This window comes from Myotis lucifugus, unplaced genomic scaffold (assembly GCF_000147115.1).
Source record: "Myotis lucifugus unplaced genomic scaffold, Myoluc2.0 scaffold_28, whole genome shotgun sequence".
Taxonomy (NCBI): domain Eukaryota; kingdom Metazoa; phylum Chordata; class Mammalia; order Chiroptera; family Vespertilionidae; genus Myotis; species Myotis lucifugus.
In genome coordinates, this window is record NW_005871076.1 from 1,553,073 (window position 1) to 1,573,557 (window position 20,485).

At 41.4% G+C, this 20,485-nt stretch overlaps 1 pseudogene; it reads left to right on the plus strand.

Annotated features, from left to right (window-relative positions):
* The first annotated feature begins 17,873 nt into the window (after nt 1-17,873).
* LOC102438286 lies at nt 17,874-19,346 on the plus strand (annotated as a pseudogene).
* Nucleotides 19,347-20,485: the final 1,139 nt, after the last annotated feature.

Sequence of the window (20,485 nt, forward strand, 5' to 3'; positions counted from 1 at the left end):
AGAAGAGTTGAAGAACAATAACTTACACTTTCTTTAATGTTTCAAAATGTGTCTATAATGGATAGACATTGAAAAATGTAGAAAGTGCAGAAATACAGAGAATAAAAATATAAAATCACTTGTGATCCCCTCTTTGTTGTTAATATTTCACTATTGTCTCTTTCAGTCTTATGTTTCTTTTACAGTAATTATACACATAATATTCATGTATTCATTAATTTATTCACTACTTTATCATTAGAAATGAAGGAAAGAAGGAAGGAAAGTTAATTTGTCGTGGACATTTTCCTAAACAGTGGGAATTCAGTGACAAATAGAGTAGACCTAGTTTATACCATGACAAACTTTGACAGTCTATAGTTATGATTATTATAATGTACAGGATACAATACTATAAAATATTTTTTGAATCAATGATTTTTAATAACTGAAAACCATTCCATTCTATGAATACCATATTTTATGTATCCATTTCTCTATTAAAAGATCATTTTGCTTCTGAGTTTTGACTCTCATATGTAGCAATAAAAGAATGATTCTTGCTAACAAACCTCTTAACAACTCTGATTCTTTCCTTAGGAAAGCTTTCTAGAACAGGATTACCAGGCTAAACCTTCAAAGGTTTCTGGTACCAATTGCCAGGACACCTCGGAAAGGAGAATTCAGAACGTATATCCCCAGGATGCTGTCATTCCCCCCATCCCTCTGTGTTTTGAAGGAGGAAGGGAAAGGCAGTTGTTTCCCCAATTTATAAGGATAATAGCTGTGATAGTTGTGGCTCTTTATTTTTTTTTTAAAAAAGGACAATTATTAGTTATTAATGAAACCAATTCTCTGCCTATAGGAGTGTTGGGAAGGTTGCAGAGTCAGGGGAGCATTCAGATTTTTTTCTGCTTCACATAATGGACAAAGAACTCAATTCTGACATTTGAAAGGGCCTTTGATGCCACCATAAATTGAACAACAAAAGAACTCCAAATATATTTCTGAGTATGTAGTTTTGGAGGGGACAATTCTGATGTTATTTTACTCGGACTCACAGTGTATGTTCAGATCATATTGCATATGATCTTGCCTTGTTAGGAGGCTTCAACTTAAAATAACCAGCCTGCTTAAGACTTTACCAGGGGAAGCTGAAACATGATGAAAATACTCTGGCAGGGACCAGCAGATGCTTGACTCCAGGGGCAATGGGCCAAGCTCTTGCCACCTGGACGCTAATGGGGAGCAGTGAGTGTGGTTCTGGCTCGTGCTCCTGCGATCCATTTTCTGAACTGGGATTACAAAAGTCTCTGCCCCTGAGGATGCCTGTGTAGTAGGAAAACGCCAGAGTCTTTGTTTTCATTTCTTTGACATATTTTTCTCCCCTTGAATTAGCAAATTATATTGGATTATCAAAGTTTTCTCTAGTCTTCAACTGTGTATTTTTGAAAACAATCTCAAATGGTATTTGGCATTTGAGTAAATGAATGGAATGGCTATATGCATCTTAAACTAAGGCCTTGCTGCTTTCAGTTACCTTGACCAAAACGCTTGTGTCCATAAATGGAACCCCTTCCAAGAGGACTCTTAAAATAGTTACTTCCTACCTCTCTTCTTGTTCCCTAGTGTTTTTCTACATATGCATTGGATAGTCCTTCAGTCACTCATTCATTCAATATATCATAATAATCTTAATATGTCTTGATCTAGGCATTGTATTAGGTTCTGGGAAAGATAGTGTCTCTTATAATAAGGCCAACATTCAAAGGGAATAAGAAAAATACCAAAGAATCCAACAAGCCAAATACTTAGAGTTTGCCACAAGTTGTATTAAAGAAACCAACAACATGACAGCCATGTGGATAAAGAGTATTCAATTGTAGTGTGGTGATTAGAAAGGCTTCTCTGAAGCTTATACATGAGAAGGAACTAGACAGGCAAAGTGTGGGAGAAAAACCTCTTATCCTAGGCTGAGGTCAAAGCACATGCAGAGATCTTACCCTGAACCAAAAGAGGGTCAGGCTTTGGCATCATCGCATCATCAGTCTGTCAGTTCCTTGAGGGCCTGTACCTTGTGCACACTATCTTTCCTTTAGCACCTAGGGAAAATTTTGGTGAATATTAAGGCCTTGATTATTTTTGTTGAAGAATTGAAGGAATGGCTACATGAGTCCTCTATGTAAATTTACATGCGTGGTGATATTGCTAAGGAACACTAACCACTTTCCTGTCAGCTTTGGCATCTCTAAGAGACTGTAGTGATTCACATGGAATGATCATTCATCTTAGGAAAATAGTTCACTCTACTATCCCTAGAATATTTCAATATGTTCTTGGCTTTTTGACTTGGTGACAGAGTTTCCCTCCCAAGCACCTGTGGTCTACAATTTCACTATGCATGTTCAGTGGTCATAATTTTTCAGCTTTGAATTACAGCTATAATGTTATTATATACAGCCATATCTTGGAGATATTGTGGGTTCCATTCCAGACCACTGCAATAAAGTGAGCTATAATCTTTCTACCGGTGGAGGGGCTTGTCTTCAATTTGTTTTTTAAAAAAAAGCAACTTCTGAGAAGTTCAATAAAGCAAAGCACAATAAAACAAGATATGTGTGTATATGACTACTATTTGGTTTAAAAAAACAACTTAAATTCCTATCAGAGCTATATACTAGGTTTTCCCCGTTAATATGGCGGATTTTGTATTCAAAGAAAACATGATAATTTCAAGAGAAACATCAAAAGTGCTTTATTCAAAGTAATGTCCATCGCTAGCTACACATTTCCCCATCTTTCAGGTAATTTGTGGGTACCGTCCCAATAGAACTTTTCTTGTTTTGAGGCAGACCATTCAGAGACCCAATTTTCCACTTCTTCGTATGTTTTGAAGTGCTGCTCAGAAAGTGCATGTGCCATTGATCAGAGCAAGTGGTAATCTGAAGGAGCAAGGTCTGGTGAATATAGTGGGTGGGTTAATACTTCCCAGGCAAGATCTTTTAATGTGTCTTTAACTGGTTTTGAAGTGTATGATGGTGCATCATCATGAAGCAAAATTACTTTGCCATGTCTTCTGGAACATTCTGATCATTTCCGATCAAAGTGTGGTTCAAATTGATTATTTGTTGTCAGTAGCGATCAGTATTAACGGTTTCACCTGGTTTTAGAAGCTCATAATACACCACACCTTCCTGATCTCACCAAACACAGAGCATTGTCTTCTTTCCTAAGTGATTTGCCTTTCAGTTGATGTTGATGGTTGACGTGGATCGACCCATGATTTTGTGCATTTGGGATTCTCAAAATAAATCCACTTTTCATCGCCAGTCACAATTCGATACAAAAAGACTTTCTTTCGTGCCATTGAAGCAACATTTTACTGATGACTTTTCAGTTTTCCATTTGTCTTTTATTCAGTTGATGTGGCACCCATTTTCCTTCCTTTAAAATCTTTCCCATTGCTTGTAAATGATCAGAAATTGTTTGTTGAGCAACGTTTAATCTTTCTGAAAGTTGTTTTTGAGTTTGACACTCATCTTCATCCAATAATGCTTGTAATTGTTGGTCTTCAGACTTTGTCAGTTGACCTGGACATTCTTTGTCTTTCACATTGAAATCATCACTTTTAAAGCATTTAAACCAGCGTTCACAAGAATTTTGAGATGGAGCATGTTCACCATAAGCTTTCCGAAGTATTCAGCAGCACTTTTCAAAATAATGAATTATAACTTCCCACAAATGCTCTTTTTTTGGCACGAAATTCAACATTTTTAAGTGTAAAAATATCTATGATGTTAACACCTTCAGCAAATTTGACATATGAAGTTTTGAAGCTTGTTGTCAATACAACAAAATAGCATACATATCAAATCGCATATATATCAACATATGTGTAACTCCATCTAATGAAAAAAAAAATCCCTATTATTAACCGGTACACCCAGTACTAAGTATTAACATCGTAAGATTATGCTCAGCATCACATCTGCATTTACTTAATACACATTAAATATATAAATGTTAATTTTTTTATAAAAAATCATCTGTTTTAACTTAGATTCTATCATCTACTATACGTATATATTACTACTTGGCACACACTTCCTATTCCAGTCCACACTAATATAAATTCTAGGCTTTCCTTCCATTTCCCAGTCAAGTCGCATGTCAAACATTCCAGCTCCTAGTGTCACGATGATTTTCAGGGTGGTGTGGAGTGTGCTCTTGTCAGTTGTGTTAGGCTGGGCCAGGAAGAAGAATGGAAGGAGTTCAGGATGAGCAGCTGGCAAGAGCCTTTACTGCCCAGAATCAGTAAAAGGTAGGCCGATTGTGGCTTCATTGTATTGGCCTCAATGCTCCACCAGATGGGATGAGCTCTTTGAAATTGATGTCTTATAGGAGTGATTCTTTATCATACTGGGGTCGCAGACCTTTTTTAAGAAGCTCTTGAAAACGGAACTTTCTCCCCCATAAAGAATTCACATGTAGTATAAAGGCAGGAATATATTTTCAGGGGGTTTTAAGGGATCCCCTGCATCCCATCAGTGGGACTCTATTTCCAGGTGTCAAGGACCTCATGTTAAAAGAAAGCAAAACAAATACCAACAAAACAACCCTGCCAAACAAGCAGCATTTATTGAGAGCTTACTATACTGCAGGCCCTGTTCTCAAAAATTCACATGCATTATGACATTGTGTCTTTCAATTATTCTCACAATCTCCTATGGTATATGCTATTGGTAATCCTATTTCAGAGAGGGGAGAAAGAGATAGAAAATAAGAGGTGGAGACAGGTTCAATAATTACCTGAAGGCCAAACTGCTAGGAAGTATGGAGAGTCTGATCCTAGACCCTGAGACTCGCCCTCTTCGCCTTGTGCTTCCTGCCTTTCTTCTCTGTCTCACTCCTCCTTAATCATGACGAGAGGTGAACTCTACCATGTTCGTTTGGTGAGGAAGGGTGCTGCCAGACCTTGGGTGATTGACAACACCAGATGTTAATGCTACGGATTCTTCCTCCAAGAATGGAAGCCATCCATTCTGAGATAGGCAGGGAATAAAGATAGATTTGAAAAAGTCCGGGTGGTAATTAACACTCTCCACTCTTTTTTACCCAGCAACATGCTCAGTTTCTGTTTTCCTAGATGAAGTAAAAAGTAAAATGTGCCTTCATTCTAGTTGCCACATATTCTAATTTTAAGAGATCACAGGTTAATTAAATTGATTTAAAAACAACTTTTGAGTTCTACCTTAATTAACCCTCCAGGTGTCCTCATTACTCTGCTCCTATTCAGTGCTGTCAGTCTGCCAGGGGAGGGTTAGAACCCCTCACCTTCTCAGGTAGAAGGGGAGAGTGGGAAATCACATTTGCCTCTCGGTTTGATTAGTGGAGCTCATTAGCTGTCAGACAGAAGGTGCGAGCAGTCCATCAGAATTGAACAGCAACACCAGTGACATTTATTGCATGCCCAGTGCTCAGAGGCTGCTGAGAAACTGATTTTCATTCTCATGCATTGCGTCCCCCAAATGGGACTTCTCTAGGATTCATTAGCAAGCCCAACCAAAATTCCAAGGAAGGAAAAGAAGAAACAAAGAAGAAAAAAGACCTTAAGAGAACCAACGCACACAACTGGCCCCACACACTCAAAGCAGAAATAAAGGAGCACAGTTTGTCACCTGCCCCCATCTTTCTAGCTGATCCTGCGTGTTATTTACACCATTACAGGAGTTGCTGTTCCTGGTTTTCCTGTGACTTCCCAAACAGAATGGGCATCAGACCTATTTGGTTGATGGTCCCAACACAGTGCAAACCAACACTGGTTTTCTAAATTGGTCACCACATGCTTACCTTTCTATGTCCCCTGCTTGTTCTAAAATGCTTCTGGAAACCAACTTGAATGAGTGCTTGGCCCAACCACACAACAGGCAAAGGCTTCACAGGCAAAACCTCAGTGTATGGAACCAGGGAATCCTCTGAAAGCATTTCTGAACTTTTTTTGTCAGTGTAGAAAGGTATTTAAAAAAACCTTATGGATAAATATCAGCAAATGGTCATTAACCTAACTGATTTATGATTGACATAAAGAAATGGACACTGACTGTACATAACAAACTATAGGTGGTGCAAACCTGGGCTCAAGTTCTCATTTGCCACCAAACTAGCTATGAGGCTTAGTTTCCTTTCTTACGCAGTGTGGGTGTACTGAATGATACGTATGGTCTTTTCTGGATTGAAAATTAATATGTCTTTATGATTATGGGTAGTTTTGTATCACTCTTTACTAGGTATTGTTATTTACCCAATGACAGAGAAGTACACTGAGACACAGTAATGTGAAGTAACTTGCCCAAGCGTGTGCAGTTAGTAAGTGCAGAAGGCAGGAGGTGAACCCTGCAGCAGTAGTGGGATCCTGATGGCTTAGCCGTTAGCCTGGTTCCAAGATCCTTTGTAGCTCTAACAGTCTATGATTCAAAGCTGTAAATCTTTGAGTCAATGAATGGCAGTTTTTCTTTATATTATTTTAACAATTGGCTGGGCCTGAGGAGATCTGATAAAAATAACAGGCACAACGTATTCCCCCTATGTCCTCCTCCAACCACTTTGGTTCACAATGGGAAGTGGCAGTGGAACGATGCCAGGGGACCCGTGGCCTTCCCCTTCCAACTGGTTTCTTCTCATGTCTCTGCCAAGCAGAGAACTGAACCAGGAAATTGAAGAATTTCTGTATGGCTTACAATTTCAAGGAAAGATGCATCAAGAAGTAAAATTTTCTGAAAAAGAAAAACACCTCACTTTGGAAGGTGTTAGAATGACCTGAGGAGCTGTTAAAATGCGTATCCCAGCTGCCAGCATGGAGATTCTGGTCCTACCTGTGGGGTTCAGGCATCTGAATCTTTATCAAGCTCTGGCTCATTCTGATGCAACTAAATACAACCAAATAACGTTAAAGAACTGTCCTAGAGATGCTGAAGCCCATTTGGGCTACTGTAACAAGTAGCCTGACTGGGGGCTTGTAAACAGCAGATAATAATTTATCACAGTTCTGGAGGCTGGAAGTCTGAGATCAGGGTGCCAGCACGGCTGGGTGAGGGCTCTCCTCTAGTTGCAGACTTTGTTTCCTCACATGGTGGAAAGGGCTAGGGATCTCTAAGGAGATCACTAAATCCCATTCATGAGGATTCCTTTCTTCTGAACTAAGCACCTGCCAAAGGCACCGCCTCCTAATACCGTCACCTTCAGGGGTTGGGGTTGGGGACAAACATTCAGATCATAGCAGGCAGTATAGCCAATTCTCAAAACATTTCCATGCTGCTTTTGAGGTCTTCCCATAGGTTTTTACATTCCTTATTCCAAAGACAAGGTTGATGTATTCATCTTCGTCCTTGGCATCTCTACCTGGCTGTCTCCTAGTCATCTCATACTTAGCCCAACACTGCACTTTTGATTTTATCCCCACTGAATATTGTCCTCCATCTCATCCCTGTCCCAGTAAATAGCATTACTAACCACCTGATTATTAAAATACAGTTTTGTGAGTCAGCCTTGCCTCCTCTCGTCCTGCTCATGCTTTTTTACTTTCCCACTCTTTGTCTTTCTCCAACTTCTCTAATCAATTAGTAAAACCCTTTGTTTTATACCCAAAATATATATTTCACTTACTTTGCTGCATTGCTACTTTTCTAGTCTAAGTTCATACTATATCTCACCTGTATTTCTGAAATAGTCTTCTCACTGGCCTTCCTGCTTCCAATTTGACCTACCACCTAGCAGCTAGCGATTTTTCAAATGTATGAACCAGACCACAACACTTCCCCCACTTAAGACACTCTAATGGCCTCTCCTTGCGAATAAAATGAAATTCACACTCCTTCCCAAGGCTGCTAGGCCGTGCATGCATGGCTAGTTCCTGCCTAGCTCCAGATATTCCAGCCAGGGCTCCTGTGCTCATGCTGTCATCCATGTGGGAGAGAAACATTGACTGGTTGTCTCCCGTATACCTTCCAACCCGGGATCGAACCCGCAACCTTTGGTGTACAGAATGATGCTCCAACCAACCGAGCCACCTGGCCAGGGCCGAATCCCTCTTTCTGTTTCTTTAGATCTCAGCTGAATTGTCACCATCTCACAGATGTGGTCCAGACTTCTCAGAATCTGACCTCAGAATCTCTATCACAAGCTATTTGTATTTTCCTTATAGGATTTATCACTATCTAACTTTGTTTGTCTGCTTCTCCCGATAGAATGATACCTCCATGGAGTCAGCAGCCTCATCTGTCTTGTTCTCTTTTGTATCCCAGTACCCAACACCATACGTGACACTTAGCAAGATCTTATAATTTATTTGTTGATAAGTTGTTTGAATATTTCCTTCTTTCAAAATATGCAAAAATGGGATTATGTGGATAAAGGTATAATTAATGTGAAAGATATAATTCAGAAAAAACAAAAGAATAGATTTGTGTGTGGCATGTCTCCTCTGTCCCTTAAAATCTCACACTGCAGAATCTTTTAAAGTAGGACAGCCCATCCGCATTGATACCATCCATGTGATTCTATCTAACCAGAGGGAATTTTTCTAACTCATGGCTCTCTTTTCCAGACAAAAGGCAGCTGTTCTCCTGGCTCCTGGTGCAGCCCACTGTGCTCATGGTGGCCTCCGCAGTGTGGATATGGAAGGTCCATTGCACATAATGAAAGGTACTTGGCTCCAAATAATTACAAAAAGTAATGATGATGAACTGCCTCATGTGTTCCTCTGCTGTGAAACTCCTTGTCTGCTGTTAACTCGCGAAGCATCCCGTGGTGGTAATGTGATTGCACTTTGAACGGTTAGACAAATGAAACACTGTGGGTTCCTCCAGAGGCTGCATGAGGCTAATTCTCTTTGCTTAAGTGTTAGACACAAAGTAAGTCCAAATTCTTTCAAGCAATAAAGTGTTGCTTTTTTTTTCCAAGAGCTCACATTTAAGAATTAGCTCACACATAAATCTCTGTGAAGGCTGCCAGTTTGCATTTTGAGAGACTTAAATCAGAGAGGTCAAGTGAAAAAGTAGTAATTACGAATCTTCTTTGTGTTTGGAACTATTGTTAGGTTGTTTTCTTATGCCCAATGCAATTTTTTTCCTTCGCCTGGTGGTACATCTTGATTTTGCTTTGGCAGAGACTCTTTCCCCAACTCTTAGGACTTATTCAGGGGTGAATCCGTCTGATATAACAGTGGAAACAATTCAGAAGCTGTACCAATCAGATTGTCTCTCCCTGGAATTTTAATCCTAGTAGAATAACTCAACATTTGAAAATGGTAGTATGTGATGATGGGTCCGGGAGAGATATTTTTTATTGGTTCCAGAACTCTGGTTCCTCATGCTTCCAGAGACCTTGTTCTTAAGCCTTTCTTTTAAATGTATGTGCTGTTCCTGGAATATATAAGTATTTTTTCACTTACATGTTTGGTACCTTGACAGGGCTTTTAAGAAGGTACTGCCTTTTAGGAGTGAAAGGCTAAAGTGTGGGGCCCACGCAGGTTGCCACAGGTATTCAGAGAAAGTTGCAAGGACAGTAGAGGTCTAGGAAGCCATCATGGAGGAGGCAGGGAGGCAGACAGAGGCAGGAGCACAGTAAAGGACGGGAATAAGGAAAAGAGACAAACATTTGTGGAAGGGTTGCCAATGCTAAACGTTTCCAAGGTGGCGTTTCATTTCATCATTCTAGCAGTATTGTGAAGAGACATTCAGAAGACTGGATAACTTGCTCCAAGTCCCCACACTGGTGAGTAGCTGAATCAGGGTTATACTTGGTGTGAGGCTAACCATCATTCCACTGCACCGCAGGCCTTGGAAGTGAGGTAAGCATCGAAACATTATTTGAACAGAATCTAATGTACATTAATTGAACATCCAGTGTGTTCTAGGAACAAAGGATGCAGTGTTGAGAGACAAACATGTTTATTTCCATAGAATTTATAGTCTAGCACTGGAGACTGAAAGTCATCAAGCTATTGCGAGACACTGTGATGAGTAGGTGGGGTCAGCATAAAGAATTCTTCTGGAGCTAATGAGAGAATCCTAATCTAGTTCAGGAGAGTCAAGAAAGGCTTCCCAGAGGAAAAAATAGAAAGGTTAGCCAGGTAAAAAAGGAGTGTATTTGATGGGGGTGCCGGAGTTGTAGGAAGGGTTTTCTCTGGACACTTGGGGAAATCTAGAAGTGAAGGTATAAGGTACCTTTGAGGAACTGCATGCAGTTCAGTGTGGCTGGAGTCGGAGTGGAGCAGCGGTCGCCAACCGGTGTTCCGCAGACCACTGGCGGTCTGTGAGGTCGAAAGGTTGCCGACCCCTGGTGTGGAGGGCCTGGCTGGTGGTGTGGTAGGAAATGGACAGTTAGGCAGGGCCAACTCAGGACAGGCTCCGGGAGCATCATTGTTATCTGCTCTACATAATGTAAAATGTGGGAAGTGTGCTGTTGATTGTGCTTTTGCTGCAAGGACTCCTTTTGGCAGCTCATAAAGCAATGATGGATGCCAAAAATAATATTTCTCAGCTTTTGCCACCTTGCTATATATTTCCCACATGTGCTTAAGGGAAAACTTGAATCACCAGAATCATTAATAGGCTTATAATGTAAGTATTCTTGAGGGATTCTGAAAAAAGCTGGTCATCCTTATTTCTCTGTCTCATATTTTTGGAGAAGCATTTTAATATTTGCATGACCTTTAATCAAACATACTGCACATTTTAGAGCCCTGTAAATTACTGCCTTCTGTAAGTACTAGGGTTGGGGGGACTTAACAGTACCATTAGAAACACATAAATTTCATATTTTTATTTTTTTGCTCATGCAGGTTTTATTCCTGTTTGTTTTTGTGTGGATTTTTAAATTATGCCTATGGAAATTAAGCAGGATTTTATTAGCAATAAAAATTTTCCACCGTGGCTGGTGTGACTCAGTTGATTGGAGCATCTTTCTATAAACTGAAAGGACGCATGTTCGATTCCCCAATCAGGGCACATGCCTAGGTTGTGGTTCAATCCCTAGTCAGGTGCATTGCAGCCAGTCAATGTATCTCTCTCTCTCTCTCTCTCTCTCTCTCTCTCTCTCTCTCTCTCTCTCTCTCGTCAATACACATATTCTCAGTGAGGATTAATTCTTTTTTCCAAATTATCTTTCTTCTGGGTCTAATGTAGTTCCTAGAGCCCTTCTCAGCCTATAAAAGGACTGGGTTCTTCAAAATCTCTAATTCTTAATCATCACTAGCTCATTAACATCACCTCTCTCCATTCCTTTTTTCTTGTCCTCATAAGAACAGTGACACTGATATAAACAATATCAGGATATATTTCCACATGAGCTTCCAAGTAAAGAAAATGGAACCTTCTTTACTAGATGCCATATCCAACATTAAATTGCATTTGTGTATTAGCCAGGATTCTTTTGGATTTCAAGGGACAAAAACCAACTCAATGAGCTTGAGCATAAAAAGACCATTTATTGTTTCTGGCAAAAAAAAAAAGAGTCGCGGGTACCCCACTTCAGGCATGGCTGGGTCCAGGGACTCACATTAGGGAGCTTCTTTTCCCATATTTTGGGTCCATTTTGTTCTCTGTTACTGTCCATCTTAGCAGGTTTTTATGATACAATAACTATTTTGTGGCCCATGGATGCAATGTTCTGACCAGTCAGATCACAGGGCATATGAAGCTAATATTAGTTTCATGGAAAACGCAGGTTTTATTTCAAAATAAAGGGGTGGGGGGAAGGACCACAGAGAGGCAAAAATGACAGATTTGTCTTACACAATTACTTTTCTTAGCAGCTTTTGGATTTATGATACTGCAAACATAGTAAAAGCATGATCTCATTTTAGAGATATGATAAGGCATTATTTAGCCATTGTATTTTTTAATGTTGACAGTATTACAGATGTCCCCCATTTCCCCCCTCTTTGCCCTCCCCTCCCTCCACCACATGGGGAAGAGATTAACCAAAGAACATACAGGCATATATGCATAGCCCATGGACACTAACAATAGTTTGATGATAGCCATTGTATTTTTGAGGTCCCATGATTATAAATTCTATAATATATAAACTTTTAAACTCATGTGAGGAGTTTTACAGTTTCACAGTTTTGTTTTGTTTTTCTCTAAACAAAGCAAGGTCATTTTAAAAAATTACTTTGTCTTCCTTTCTTCAGCTACATTGTGAACATTTTCATAAGGATGATATAGTTCTGGGTTGGAGAAGACAAGAATCTGATAAATCCTACCTTTTGGCCCTGACCTCATTTTCTTAGTAGCTTTTCCTGTGCCTAAAAGCAATCCGTTTACCTCATTAAATGCGTCACAGGTAATGCAGGAGTGTTTCCTGGCAGGTGCCTCTGCAGGATAGCCATAAGGACCTGGGGTTCTGCCTGGAGAGGGGTCCCTAATAGTTCATCCTACCTCCCACGGAGAAACAGGAACATTTTCTCGCCATCATCACTAAGTGAAAGAGAATGAACACTTCTAATGGAATGCTGGCAGTTCTGTAGATTAAGCAGTATGAAGGGCAAGTCGGATTCTTTTTATTAAAAACAATATAACACCCTCATTCTATCCTTTGACTTTATAGAATTCCTGTCTATACCATGGAATATCATAATTGAGGAGCTGATGTCTCTACTTATGAGATGCAAATAGCTCCCCCTTTAGTTCCCTAAATGTAGGGTGATTTTGAACCACTTGCCTTGGCCTGTTTTGCCCATTACCATTATCCTCAGTACCTACTTCTTTGCACAAGCCCTAGAATACACGCCTCACTTCTTCCTTAAACAAACTTGCGTTTGAAGATGTGATTCCAGTTTCCTGACTGAATGTCTTTGGTCCTCTTCTTTTTAGGTAAAATGAAAATAGCTAATTAGCAGCTCTCTTCTTCATGATCTCAGCGATTTCTATATGGGTTATGGAGAGGATTCAGAATTATTATTTCTGAGGTATTTATCCAAATTGATTAGAGAAGACTTTTAAAAATGACAGATGTGTGCTCCTATGAAACCACCACCTCAATCAAGACACAACATTTCCATCATCCCCAGAAGGATCCTCATACCCCTTTGCAGTCAGGCAACCACCCATTGCCTTTTGCCATAAATATCAATTTGCATTTTTAAACTTTTATGTAAATGGAATAATACACTATATGCAGTTTTTTAAATTTTATTTTATTGTTGATAGTATTACAGATGTCTCCCATTTTCTCTTTTTTTTTGCCCTCGCCTCCCCATACTATTGTCTGTGTCTGTATGCATACCCAGTCCCCCAACTGAGATCTGTTATCCTGTTCCATACATCTATACCTCAGGCCTATTTTGTTCATCAGTTTGTTTTGTTCATTAGATTCCACTTATAAGTGAGATCATGTGATGTTTGTCATTCTGTAACTTGGTTATTTTGCTTAGCATAGTAGTCTCCAGGTCCATCTATGCTGTCTCAAATGGTAATTCTTCTTTTTTACAGTTGCATAGTATCTCATTGTGTAAATGTACCATAGCTTTTTTATCCAGTCATCTACTGATGGGCACTTGGGCTGTTTCCAGATCTTCTGCTATGAACATAGGGGTGCATATATTCTTTCTGACTAGTGTTCTGGAATTCTTAGGATATATTCCAAGAAATGGGATCACTGGGTCAAATGGCAGATCCATTTTTAATTTTTTGAGGAAACTCCACACTGTTTCCCATAGTGGCTGCACCAGTCTGCATTCCCACCAGCAGTGTACTAGGGTTCCCTTTTTTCCACATCCTCACCAGCAGTTGTTGTTTGTTGATTTATTGATGATAGCCATTCTGGCAGGTGTGAGGTGATCCCTCATTGTCATTTTAATATGCATCTCTCTGATGACTGGTAAGTCTTAGACTGACAGCTTTCTTAGAATTTATTTGTTGGAAGTTTTTTGTTTCTTTGGTTATTATTACTTCTTCAATTTCAATGGTTGTAATCTATCTATTCAGATTATCTGCTTTGTCCTGATTTAGTTGTGGAAGGTTTAAGCTTCTAGGAATTTAGCCATTTCTTCCAGATTTTTTGATTTATTGGCATATAGTTGTTCATAATATTTTCTTACAATCCTTTGTATTTCTTTGGTGTCAGTTATTACTTCTCCTCTTTCATTTCTGATTTTATTTATTTGGGTCCTGACTCTCTTGCAACCTCTTCTTTTGCTCTCCCTCTGTCACTGTGCTACAGACAGCCTGGATTTCTTTTAGGCCTTTGAATGGCCCTCTCCCTTTGTCTCACCCCAGCCTCTGGCTAGGATGCTTGTCCTGCACCCCTTATACACCTGGCTCATTCTTACCTCCAGGTTGAGACCTGGAGTTGAGACCTTCAGTGTTACTCCATCAGGTAGACCTTGCATCACAGCAGATTCCTCTCCCTGTAATTCTTTAACTCAGAACTCCATTTTCCTATGTTACCTATATTACATTATCACTTTACTCATTTGTTTATGTTTGTTATCTGTCCTTCTCCTGGACTTCATGTGAGCAGAGATGCATCTCCACAGACAACTGTTAAACCATCCCTCCCCGCCCCCCGCCCCTTGTGCCTTACACTTAGAATGTTGAGTAAGTATACTAACTGAAGGTAGAAATGGATAAAATAAAGCTCCCCTTTTTCTAATTGGAGCTCACAGCTCCCTCCCAAACAGGCCTACATCTTTATGCCAACACCCAAAAGCTTCATTGTGCTTCCATTACCTCTTAGAAAACCATTACAAGAGCATTTTTGCCATTAAGACAGCAATGATTTCCCACAGCCATTTCTAAACTTAGTGGGTTGGAAGCTAGCTTCACCAGAACCTGCTTCTAACACAAAAATTCAAAAAAAGCTGCCAGTTTAAGACAGGCAAGGGGGCACTCAGTGCTCCATTTGCCAGTGGCAATAAGGCTTAAGTATTTGAATTGCCCTTCCAGGTGATTTGTCCTGTTATTGTTTTGACATGGAACCATTATATTAATTCTGATATTGGAACCACTAGCTGCATCAAACCAAGTGTCTCTGCTGCCAGCTTGAATAGCTAAATGTTCTATTTTAGCCCAATTCAATTGTAAATCTCAAAGCCTTGAGGAAAGGTGCATCTAACCTCTCATGCATTGCAGACAATTGCTAAATCAGTAATGCAGGCAGCTGTAAGCCAGGAAGCTTGGTCACTGCTCATCTGCTGGCAGATAAATCAATTCTCTAGCTCACCTAGACCTTGTTAGGACCTTTTTGGTTGTAAAAGACAAAATTAAATGGTTCAAGCAAAAATAGAAATGTACTGGGTCACTTCACTAAAAAATGCAGGAGTGTTTCTGTGTCTGGATTCAGGATTTCAAATGGTGTCATCCTCGACTCTGAGCATTCACATGCTTCCCTTACAGGCTCCTGGTGGTGGCAAGATGGCTGAGAGCAGTGCCAGGCATACATGCTCACAGGTCAAAGCATAAGCACACATTTCTGTCAGTCTCCTTGGCTCTTACTAACTTACATGGTGATTCTGAAACAATCACTGTGTCTCCGGGAGTATAATGCTCTGAATGCTCAGGCATGATCATATGGTCACCCAAAACTTTGGATGGGTAGAGGGCACAGGGAGGATAAATGGTGATGAAAAAAACATCTCCACAAGGACTCCCTCCAGCCTAGCTGGAGTGGACGATGGCAGATATGGCTAACCAATCCCTGAGTTGCAAGGTTAAAAAGTACTGATCCATGAATTTATGTTTTTAATCTTAAAAGGCCCCCAAATTGTACCTCATTCACCTGATTGTACACCCTACCCTGGAGGAGACCTCAAGTTAGATTTATCCAGAGCTTGGCTTTTGCCTTGACAGTTTTACATTAAATGTCTTATCTTTGAGTCTGTATCTACTTGGCTGAAAGAGATCAGAAAATGTTCTATTTTGTTGGAATTATTTCTTATAATCCTATATAATAAAAGGCTAATATGCAAATTGTCCCCTCAACCGGGAGTTCAACTGCCCGCAGCCCCTTCCCCTGGCCAGCCCGCCCTGATCGTCCCAATTGGGGTGGGCTGGCTGGACCCCACCCATGCACGAATTTGTGCACCGGGCCTCTAGTTGGATATAATTACTAGTAAGTCTTAGACTGACAGCTTTCTTAGAATTTCTCTCTCTTTTTTCCTTTCTGAGCTTATTTAATCTGTTACTGGAACTTGTAAACATCTGAATAGAATTGATGAGGTAACCCCCTTTGCGTCCAAATCAGCTCAGCAATAGGGACTGTCATGCTTAGGAGCTGAGTATAAATGATGTAGGTAAAGGTAACAAACTAAAGTGTTGTAAAGGGAAAAGCTCACAGGATAATCCTTCTAAAGATTCCCTTTACACAAATTGAGACTTTAGGAGGTAAATGTTGAAGTAATCACTAGAGTAATTACTTATACATGTGATTAAAACACTCCATGTACTGAAAGTAGGGACCTTTCTTCAAAGATGGGTTTGAAACATAATGTGCCAGAGGTTCTTCCTATGCCCTCAAGCCTGCCTCTCCCTCTCTGCCTCCATAAAGGGTACAATTTGCCCCAACATATTACCTCACTTTGCACCCCTGCAGAAATTATTTCATCCAGAGATTTCAGTGTATTTACAAATGTAAATTAACAAGCCTCATTGTTTCTTTCCACAGAGATGGTTCATTTAAGTAGCACAGAAATTTACCTAAGTGGCCTGCTCAAGTTCAGAAGTCCTCTATGTAATCTGTCAATGAATATTCAAAGTATAAAAATACATTGCAATCTCATTGTAGATCCAAATTCATTGCATCCAAGTACCACTGGAGGGATGAGTCCTTTCCTTTAATCTTGACAGCAAGGCTCCTACCTGTTGTCCTTTCCTCAGCCTCACTGAGTTCCCACATACCTGGAAACCCAGACTTCAGCCCTCCTCTGTCCTATCTTACCTGCCCCAAAAGCTGAGTGGGGACAGAACATGATTTCTTACAGATATTTTTTATGAATCACTTTAAGTAGTTGGAAATATTTTATTTTGTTACGCCCAAATTTTCTATGTATTAAATACTTGTTTTGTTGCCACTCACTGTGCTAGATACAGGGAACACTACAGTCATGCTCCTCCCTTCATGGGAAGGACTGACAGTAAACAAGAATCAGCCACACTGTGGTCAGTGCTATGAAGACAACAAACCTGACCAGCTGGGTGAGGCAGGTAGGAATGGATGGATCAGGGGCATCCTCTGTAAGCAGGTGATATCTGAACTGAGGCCTGGAGCATGAGAATCAGTCAGACTTTTCCTTTGTGTGTGTTGGTGCACTTGCATCTTACAGATTTTCATTTCTAATAAAGTAAATATCAATATTTAAATCCCACATAAACAAAAAGCTCTTTGGGGTTGTCTTTTTGTTTTTCCCAGAGTATAAGGGTCATGAGACCAAAAACTTAGAAAACCACTGTGGTTTATCCCCAGTCGTGATTGGTCCATTTCTTGGTCTGACTCATAAGGTGCCATTGTGATGGAATTCCAAACCACACTCCAGCTGTGACTGGTCCATTTCTTGATCTGACCTCATAAAGAGCCATTGTGATGGAACTGCAAACCATACCCAGCCATGATTGGTCCATTTCTTGCTCTGACCTCATAAGGTGCCACTGTGATGAAATTGCAAACCACTCCTTATATAAGACCCTGACCACGCTGAGGTTTTTGTCCGTTATAGCCCAGGAAGCTGATTTGTGGTGACCTGTTGGACTTGGACTCCTTAGCTTGTTTTGGCCTTTTTTTTCATTTTATTTTTTATTTTTATTTTTCTATTTTATTTTCCTTTTTTAAAATTTTATTTTTTTCCCAATTTTTTTAATTTTATTTTCATTTTATTTTTTTGTTATTTTGAAGGTGCCATGTTTAATGCCTTTGCAGCCCACTCCACTGTCAAGGAGCGCTGTATTGGCGATTACCTCCTCCTGCACACCATCGGCAAGGGATGCTATGCCGAGGTGCGGGTGGCCCAGCATTTGCTGACCAGGGCACAGGTGGTTGTAAAAGCCATTAAAAAGCAGGGCATCTCTAGATTTTTTCAAGAAGTCCATTGTTTTAAGAGCTTAAATCACCCAAATATCACACAATTATTTGAGGTGATTGCCACCCAGGACAAGTTTTTTCTTGTTATGGAGCATGTGAGCGGAGGGGACTTACTTGAGCACTTGGAGAAGTACGGCACCATGAATGAGGGAGAAGCCCGCACCATGTTCCGGCAGGTAGTATCCGCGGTCCAGTACTGCCACCAGAGGGCCATCGTCCACAGGGACCTGAAACCAGACAACATTCTCATAGATGGTGATATGACCATTAAATTAGCAGACTTTGGTTTTAGTAGGGAAGTGAGCGACGATAAACAGAACACCTTCTGTGGCACCATCTGCTATTCGGCCCCAGAGATCTTGCAGCGTCATACCTATGATGGCCGCAAAACTGATGTATGGAGCCTGGGGGTAGTCTTGTATAGGATGCTGACAGGGGTGGCACCTTTTGAGGGGGACAACTTTGTGAACGTGAAGAGGCAGATAGTAAGTGGACATTTCCATGTACCACACTTTATGTCAAAGGAGGTTCAAAAACTTCTAAGAAAATTACTCACTGTCAACCCTACCCAAAGACCGACCCTGGAAGACGTAATGAAGGACCCCTGGTTCAACAAGGGCGAGGAGGAGAAGCTGAGTCCATACAGTGAGCCGCCCTGGGGTGAGTTGGACCCACAGGTAATAGAAATCATGCAGAGCCTTGGCTTTAAGCAGGATGACATCCAGGAGTCAGTATCACAAAGAAAATTTGACAGAGCGATGGGCACATACCTGATCCTCAAAATGATGAGAACCAAGATGCCAGGCCGCAAAATCAGGGTAAGGCCCTACCGTTCCCCTGGCACCGGTAGCATGTCTTCAAGCCAAGAGGTTGGTCAGCCATTTGATAAGAAGACCAAAGAGCCTTTCATTCCCCCAAACTGCCTGTGGTTGAGGGTGACCACTCCCCGACCCAACCTGGAAACCATGACCACCACTCGCCCAGAGTTCAGGACAGACACCCCCAGCGCAGACCTCCAGCTTGGCCCTGCGGGCTCCCCCACCACCCAGAGCAGCAGCAGCACCAGTACCAGCACCAGCACCAGCAGCAGTGGGGGAGCCCCAGTGGGAGCCGTCCATGAAAGCTGCCTTAAAGTTGAGCAGCCTGAGGGTGGCACCCCAGCCCATTCCTCTGGCCCCATCAAAGGCCAGCATGGGGTGGCTAGGAGGGCCTTCCAATTTCTCTTAAGATTAACATGCTGTGGGTCCACCAAGAAGAAACATCTCAAAAGGACAAAAGTCAAACCAATATGATTTTTTAAGTTGTGGACTGTCAAGCAGGGCCAGTCAACTTGAAGGTGCGGAGCTCCAGGAAGGCCGGTCAGTGGTATGGGAAATGAACCAGAGGTTGGAGGCAAACAGCTGCGGGTGAGAGCGGTGCCAGAAGTACACATTGTGTGTGCCAGATGCGAGGACTCGGTCCAGTGGATGATGGAGGTGTGTAAACTGCCGAGGCGTTCTCTGCACAGGATCCACATCAGGAGGGTATCGAGTAGCGCCGTGGTCTTCAGAAGCATCTTATCCAAATGCCTGTGGAGCTTGTAGGACTGCTTGCAGCCCCCAGAGGTCAAGAGGAGAGGCCCCCACCTGAATGAGACCAGAGACTGGACTTTTTCCTGGGTCCCTTCCCTCCCCTGCTCCTTTGCTCCCATGTTTGTGAGCTGCTTGTTAAATAAAGTATTTGGTTCTCTCAAGTTTATTAGTATAATAAACTTGATGTTCCAGAAAGATGTATTGGGTACTCTGTTTTTCTTCCTCTGCACAGAACTGGGGCTGTGCATCCTGCAGTTGGAGAAGCGTGCAGTGATGTAGTACTGGGACTTTATCAGGGGAACTCCAACAGGAACAAGTGTGGTTCCGCAGGGAAAAGGCCAGCGCCCAGCATGCTGGGTGGGTTCCAGGCACCGGGGCACAGCAGTGGGCGAAGCCGGCAGAGGTCTCCTTTCTCATGCAGCTGATGGCCTGGGTGCTCTGTGACCTCAGCAGGAGTCACCTCTCCTGACCTCTTGGCTTTGCTCACTTCCCCCTGTGCTAGAGTCATTACCAGGTGGGCTTTCCCTGTCTATAAGTCAGACTTTTACATTTCTGGGGGAACAGTGCTCCAGGCAGAGGGGACAGTAGAACTAAAGAAAAGAGCTCAAGTGGGAAAGAACTTGACATTTTTCAAGGTGGTCAAAGCGTAGTGAGCTGGTGTGAGAACAGCAGGAGTTGTGGCTGCAGATGAAGGGCAGAGCTTGTGGGCCATGGGAGGAGTGTGCAGTTTGTTCTGAGAACAGTGATCAACCCATGAAGGGTTTTAAGCAAGGAAGTGATATGATCCGATTTATGTTTTAAAAGTAGTAATTTGTGGAGAATATTCTTCCTCTGCAAACATTTAAAAAAACGTTTTTATT